This window comes from Salmo salar, chromosome ssa10 (assembly GCF_905237065.1).
Source record: "Salmo salar chromosome ssa10, Ssal_v3.1, whole genome shotgun sequence".
Lineage (NCBI taxonomy): Eukaryota > Metazoa > Chordata > Actinopteri > Salmoniformes > Salmonidae > Salmo > Salmo salar.
In genome coordinates this window covers 31,410,941-31,419,247 of record NC_059451.1, presented here as the reverse complement: position 1 = coordinate 31,419,247, position 8,307 = coordinate 31,410,941, and positions in this window count along the sequence as shown.

Sequence of the window (8,307 nt, the reverse complement as noted above, 5' to 3'; positions counted from 1 at the left end):
CTGCTACGGCTCAGTAATTAGCTCCATACCTCATGCTAGTAAACGTTCTCTGGACCTGGATAAGAGCAGTCTGACACTGCTCCCAGCGGCGGGTACTGGGGAGGCCAACACAGAACACAGAGCGCACAGGGCGCACCATAAAGCGGCGTCCGTGGGCGGTGGGCCCCCTGTCACTACTACCAACCTGGTCTCCGAGCATTTCGTATTATTCTGTACGTAAATCCGGGACCATACATTTACCATGATATGTTATGTTTCGTATGGTATGTAATAATTTGTGGAATTCAATCATCGATTTCGTATGATATGTTACGAATATCAATTCGTATGATGTTACAAATTGCAATTCGTACAATATGTTATGAATTTTACATACATATGATATGTTACGAATTCCCATTTGTTTTGGATAAAGTTAGCCAGGTGGCTAGGTCTCTAACGCTAACTGGGTGGCAAACGTTAGCTAGGCTAGGATTTAGAGTTAAGGATTAAGTTTAGGGTTAAGGTTGGAAGTTAGGTTAAAGGGTTAGGGGAAGGGTTAGCTGACATGCTAAGTAGTTGAAAAGTAGAAAAACATGTGTAAGTAGTTGCAAAGTTGCTAATTAGCTCAAATGCTAAAGTTGTCCATGATGAGATTCGACACGCAACATTTTGGTTGCTTGGTGTTCGCGTTATAGTAACCTGTCTTATGTAACCATACCAAACATATCATACTAATTTCAGATCCCGGATTTAATTTACTATGTTAAGTCGAGTCTATGAGACCAGGCTGCAACTATAGTAGGCCTTCATTACTGCATTACTGATGGCGAAACCAAATATCTGAGTCATGTACAGTTGGCATGAAACAGAAGAAAACGCTAAGAAATTGAATGAAATTAAAAGGTATCTGAATGTGTCCAAAGAAAGCTTGTTTAAATGTCACTTTGCCAAACGTTTTAAAAACGTTTTGGTACAGTGTGCCTTAATGAACACGACCTTGTACTCACACGTAACTGGTCACTGAACGTATGGGCATTCAATTTACAGAGTTTACCAAACGGGATTTAAACCAGCAACCTTTTGTCTGTTAGTCCAACACCTCTCCTAAATGCCATTGCCAAAATATCTGAAACTCTTGATGAGATTAATAGTGGCTAACATAGTCAAAAGTTCCTGATATCCACTCTAGCACAGGTGGGATTGAAAATATTCAGAAATATTCCAGATTTAGATGAGATCCATGGGGCTTTTCCCCATTTATTAGCAGCAAAGATAAAAAATACAGCAAGAATTCCATACAGGCACATACAGGCCGTAGGCACATTTCATAGTTCCAAGGTGTGGATGGTGAGCACGGTAACTGTATAGCAGAGAGATAGTTAGTGCACACAGCATTGTATCTCAAATCCAATACATTTTTATTTGTCACATACTTCGTAAACAACAGTTGTAGACTAACAGTGAAATGTTTACTTACTGGCCCTTCCCAACAATGCAGAGAGAGAAAATGATAGAAAAGTCATAATAAAAGTCATAATAAATACACAAGAGTAACGATAACTTGGCTATACCAGTACCGAGTTGATGTGCAGGGGTACAAGGTAATTGAGGTAGATATGTACAGTACCAGTCAAAAGTTTGGACACACCTACTCATTCAAGGGTTTTTATTTATTTGTACTATTTTCTACATTGTCGAATAATAGTGAAGACATCAAATCCATGAAATAACACATATGGAATCATGTAGTAACCATAAAAGCGTTAACCTGTTAGGGCTAGGGGGCAGCATTGACACGGCTGGATAAAAAACATACCCGATTTAATCTGGTTACCACTCCTACCCAGTAACTAGAATATGCATATACTTATTACATATGGATAGAAAACACCCTAAATTTTCTAAAACTGTTTGAATGGTGTCTGTGAGTATAACAGAACTCAAATGGCAGGTCAAAACCTGAGAGATTCCTTTACAGGAAGTGGCCTGTCTGACCATTTGTTGAACTTCTTTTCCATCTCTATCATTTACTAAGGATCTCTGCTCTAACGTGACACTTCCCACGTCTTCCATAGGCTCTCAGAGCCCGGGAAAAAACAGAATGTCGTCATTCCAGCCCCAGGCTGAAACACATTATCGCCTTTCTCAAGTGGCCGATCAAGAGACACTGGCTTATGCGCATGACCCCGACCGCCCCCGCCTTTGGGATTTTTTTCCTCTGTTTGCCGAAAAGGAGATTCCCTGTCGGAATATTATCGCTTTTCTATGAGAAAAATGTAGTAAAAATTGATTTTAAACAGCGGTTGACATGCTTCGAAGTACGGTAATGGAATACTTAGAATTTTATTGTCACGAATTGCGCCATGCGCGTGACACTTCTTTACTATTTCGGATAGTGTCTGGAACGCACGAACAAAACGCCGCTATTCGGATATAACGATGGATTATTTTGGACCAAACCAACATTTGTTATTGAAGTAGCAGTCCTGGGTGTGTATTCTGACGAAGACAACAAAAGGTAATGAAACTTTTATAATAGTAAATATGATTATGGTGAGTGCTAAACTTGCCGGGTGTCTAAATAGCGAGCCCGTGATGCCTGGGCTATGTACTTAGAATATTGCAAAATGTGCTTTCACCAAAAAGCTATTTTAAAATCGGACATATCGAGTGCATAGAGGAGGTCTGTATCTATAATTCTTAAAATAATTGTTATGCTTTTTGTGAACGTTTATCGTGAGTAATTTAGTAAAATGTTAGCGAATTCCCCGGAAGTTTGCGGGGGTATGCTAGTTCTGAACGTCACATGCTAATGTAAAAAGCTGGTTTTTGATATAAATATGAACTTGATTGAACAAAACATGCATGTATTGTATAACATAATGTCCTAGGGTTGTCATCTGATGAAGATCATCAAAGGTGAGTGCTGCATTTAGCTGTCTTCTGGGTTTTGGTGACATTATATGCTGGCTTGAAAAATGGGTGTCTGATTATTTCTGGCTTGGTACTCTGCTGACATAATCTAATGTTTTGCTTTCGTTGTAAAGCCTTTTTGAAATCGGACAGTGTGGTTAGATTAACGAGAGTCTTGTCTTTAAATGGCGGTAAAATAGTCATATGTTTGAGAAATTGAAGTAATAGGATTTTTAAGGTTTTGAAAATCGCGCCACAGGCTGGCAGTGGCTGTTACGTAGGTGGGACGAATTCGTCCCGCCTAGCCTAGAGAGGTTAACCTGTTTAGGATAGGGGGCAGTATTGACACGGCTGGATAAAAAACGTACCCGATTTAATCTGGTTACCACTCCTACCCAGTAACTAGAATATGCATATACTTATTACATATGGATAGAAAACACCCTAAAGTTTCTAAAACTGTTTGAATGGTGTCTGTGAGTATAACAGAACTCATTTGGCAGGCAAAAACCTGACAAGGTTTCAGGCAGGAAGTGGCCTGTCTGACAAGGTGTCGTTATTCTTGTCTCTGTTTATTGAAGAGTGAGGATCTTAGCTGTCCCGTGACACTTCCTACGGCTGCCATAGGGTCTCAGAAGGCGGCAAAAAGCTGAATCGTGGCTTTGCAGGCTCTGGCTGAAACAAAGTAGCGCGTTTGGGTAGTGGCTGGTTACAGTACTGTGAGACTCAGGCGCGTGCCCGCGTCGACCGAAAGCTTTGTTTACTTTCCTCAGTTTAGCTAAATGGACATTCCCGGTCGGAATATTATCGCTTTTTTACGAGAAAAATGGCATAAAAATGGATTTTAAACAGCGGTTGACATGCCTCGAAGTACGGTAATGGAATATTTAGATTTTTTTTGTCACGAATTGCGCCATGCGCGCGACCCTGATTTACCATTTCAGATAGTGTCTGGGACGCACGAACAAAACGCCGCTATTCGGATATAACGATGGATTATTTTGGACCAAACCAACATTTGTTATTGAAGTAGCAGTCCTGGGAGTGCATTCTGACGAAGACAACAAAAGGTAATCAAACTTTTATAATAGTAAATATGATTATGGTGAGTGCTAAACTTGCCGGGTGTCTAAATAGCTAGCCCGTGATGCCTGGGCTATGTACTTAGAATATTGCAAAATGTTCTTTCACCAAAAAGCTATTTTAAAATCGGACATATCGAGTGCATAGAGGAGGTCTGTATCTATAATTCTTAAAATAATTGTTATGCTTTTTGTGAACGTTTATCGTGAGTAATTTAGTAAAATGTTAGCGAATTCCTCCGGAAGTTTGCGGGGGTATGCTAGTTCTGAACGTCACATGCTAATGTAAAAAGCTGGTTTTTGATATAAATATGAACTTGATTGAACAAAACATGCATGTATTGTATAACATAATGTCCTAGGGTTGTCATCTGATGAAGATCATCAAAGGTTAGTACTGCATTTAGCTGTCTTCTGGGTTTATGTGACATTATATGCTAGCTTGAAAAATGGGTGTCTGATTATTTCTGGCTTGGTACTCTGCTGACATAATCTAATGTTTTGCTTTCGTTGTAAAGCCTTTTTGAAATCGGACAGTGTGGTTAGATTAACGAGAGTCTTGTCTTTAAATAGCTGTAAAATAGTCATATGTTTGAGAAATTGAAGTAATAGGATTTTTAAGGTTTTGAAAATCGCGCCACAGGCTTCAAGTGGCTGTTACGTAGGTTGGACGAATTCGTCCCGCCTAGCCCATAGAGGTTAACAGCCTCAGAAATTGCAGCCCAAATAAATGCTTCACAGAGTTCAAGTAACAGACACATCTCAACATCAACTATTCAGAAGAGACTGCGTGAATCAGGCCTTCATGGTCAAATTGCTGCAAAGAAACCACTACTAAAGGACACCAAAAAAGAAGACAAGACTTGCTTAGGCCAAGAAATACGATTAATGGAAATTTGACGGGTGGAAATCTGTCCTTTGGTCTGATGAGTCCAGATTTGAAATTTTTGTTTCCAACCGCCGTGTCTTTGTGAGACGCAGAGTAGGTGAACAGATGATCTCCACATGTGTAGTTCCCACCGTGAAGCATGGAGGAGGAGGTGTGATGGTGTGGGGGTGCTTTGCTGGTGACACTGTCTATGATTTATTTAGAATTCAAGGCACACTTAACCAGCATGGCTACCACAGCATTCTGCAACGATAGGCCATCCCATCTGGTTTGTGCTTAGTGGGACTATCATTTGTTTTTCAACAGGACAATGACCCAAAACACACCTCCAGGCTGTGTAAGGGCTATTTGACCAAAGAAGGAGAGTGATGGAGTGCTGCATCAGATGACCTGGTCTCCACAATCACCCGACCTCAACCCAATTGAGATGGTTTGGGATGAGTTGGACCACAGAGTGAAGGAAAAGCAGCCAACAAGTGCTCAGCATATGTGGGAACTCTTTCAAGACTGTAGTAAAAGGATTCCAGGTGAAGCTGGTTGAGAGAATGCCAAGAGTGTGCAAAGCTGTCATCAAGGCAAAGGGTGGCTACTTTGAAGAATATAAAATATACAATATTTTAATTTAACTTTTTATGGATAGGGGGCAGTATTTTCACGGCCGGATAAAAAACGTACCCGATTTAATCTGATTATTACTCCTGCCCAGAAACTAGAATATGCATATAATTATTAGCTTTGGATAGAAAACACTCCAAAGTTTCTAAAACTGTTTGAATGGTGTCTGTGAGTATAACAGAACTCATTTGGCAGGCCAAAACCTGAGAAGATTCCAAACAGGAAGCGCCCTCTCTGACCATTTCTTGGCCTTCTTGATCATCTCTATCCAAAACAGGGGATCTCTGCTGTAACGTGACATTTTCTAACGCTCCCATAGGCTCTCAGAAGGCACCAGAACGGGGAATGATGACTCTGCAGGCCATGGCTGAAAAACAGTAGCGCATTTGGATAGTGGTCGATCAGAGAACAATGAGACTGGGGGCACGAGCCGACACCATGTTTTTATTTTTTCATCTTTGAATGAAAACAGGGTTTCCCGGTCGGAATATTATCGCTTTTTTACGAGAAAAATCGCATAAAAATTGATTTTAAACAGCGGTTGACATGCTTCGAAGTACGGTAATGGAATATTTCGCACGAACAAAACGCCGCTATTTGGATATAACTATGGATTATTTGGACCCAAACCAACATTTGTTATTGAAGTAGAAGTCCTGGGAGTGCATTCTGACGAAGAACAGCAAAGGTAATCCAATTTTTCTTATAGTAAATCTGAGTTTGGTGAGGGCCAAACTTGGTGGGTGTCAAAATAGCTAGCCCGTGATGGCGAGCTATCTACTCAGAATATTGCAAAATGTGCTTTCACCGAAAAGCTATTTTAAAATCAGACACCTCGATTGCATAAAGGAGTTCTGTATCTATAATTCTTAAAATAATTGTTATGTTTTTTGTGAACGTTTATCGTGAGTAATTTAGTAAATTCACCGGAAGTTTTCGGTGGGTTTGCTAGTTCTGAACATCACATGCTAATGTAAAAAGCAGTTTTTTTATATAAATATGAACTTGATTGAACAAAACATGCATGTATTGTATAACATAATGTCCTAGGAGTGTCATCTGATGAAGATCATCAAAGGTTAGTGCATTTAGCTGTGGTTTTGTTTTTTGTGACATTATATGCTAGCTTGAAAAATGGGTGTCTGATTATTTCTGTCTGGGTACTCTGCTGACATAATCTAATGTTTTGCTTTCGTTGTAAAGCCTTTTTGAAATCGGACAGTGTGGTTAGATAAAGGAGAGTCTTGTCTTTAAAATGGTGTAAAATAGTCATATGTTTGAAAAATGGAAGTTTTCGGATTTTCAAGGACTTTGTATTTCGCGCCACGCCCATCATTGGATATTGGAGTAGGTGTTCCGCTAGCGGAACGTCTAGATGTAAGAGGTTAACACTTTTTTGGTTACTACATGATTCCATATGTCATTTCATAGTTTTGATGTCTTCACTATTATTCTACAATGTAGAAAATAGTCAAAATAAAGACAAACCCTTGAATGAGTCGGTGTGTCCAAACTTTTGACTGGTACCGTACATATAACTAGGAATAGAGTGACTAGGCAATAGGATAGATAATAAACAGTAGCAGTGTATGAGAGGAGTCAAAAAAGTTAGTTCAAAAAGGGTCAACGCAGGTAGCTGTTTGGTTAACTATATAAATAACTATCAGCAGTCTTATGGCTTGGGGGTAGAAGCTGTTCAGGGTCCTGTTGGTTCCAGCCTTGGTGCATCGGTACCACTTGTCGTGCGGTAGCAGAGAGAACAGCCTATGACTTGGGTGGTTGGTGTTTTAGGGCCATCCTCTGACACCGCCTGGTATAGAGGTCCTGGATGGAAGGAAGCTCGACCCCAGTGATGTACTTGGCCATAAGCACTACCCTCTGTAGCGCCTTGCAGTCAGATGCCAAGAAGTTGCCATACCAAGCTGTGATCCATTATGCCAAGAGGTTCAAACCTGATGACAAGGTCTCTGGTGTCATACTGCAATATTCTTGAAGCCACTGCACTCAACATGTCCTGCCTAGACTCAAATTAAAACACCAGCAGTCATCTGCATATTAAGGGTTTCGCCTGTCTGTCTGCCTGTCTGTTATTGAGAGTTAAAAGTACAGTCGTGGCCAAAAGTTTTGAGAATGACACAAATATTAATTTCCACAAAGTTTGCTGCTTCAGTGTCTTTAGATATTTTTTGTCAGATGTTACTATGGAATACTGAAGTATAATTACAAGCATTTCACAAGTGTCAAAGGCTTTTATTGACAATTACATGAAGTTGATGCAAAGAGTCAATATTTACAGTGTTGACCCTTCTTTTTTAAGACCTCTGCAATCCGCCCTGGCATGTTGTCAATTAACTTCTGAGCCACATCCTGACTGATGGCAGCCCATTCTTGCATAATCAATGCTTGGAGTTTGTCCGAATTTGTGGGTTTTTGTTTGTTTACCCGCCTCTTGAGGATTGACCACAAGTTCTCAATGGGATTAAGGTCTGGGGAGTTTCCTGGCCATGGACCCAAAATATCGATGCTTTGTTCCCCGTGCCACTTAGTTATCACTTTTGCCTTATGGCAAGGTGCTCCATCATGCTGGAAAAGGCATTGTTTGTCACCAAACTGTTCCTGGATGGTTGGGAGAAGTTGCTCTCGGAGGATGTGTTGGTACCATTCTTTATTCATGGCTGTGTTCTTAGGCAAAATTGTGAGTGAGCCCACTCCCTTGGCTGAGAAGCAACCCCACACATGAATGGTCTCAGGATGCTTTACTGTTGGCATGACACAGGACTGATGGTAGCGCTCACCTTGTCTTCTCTGGACAAGCTTTTTTCCGGA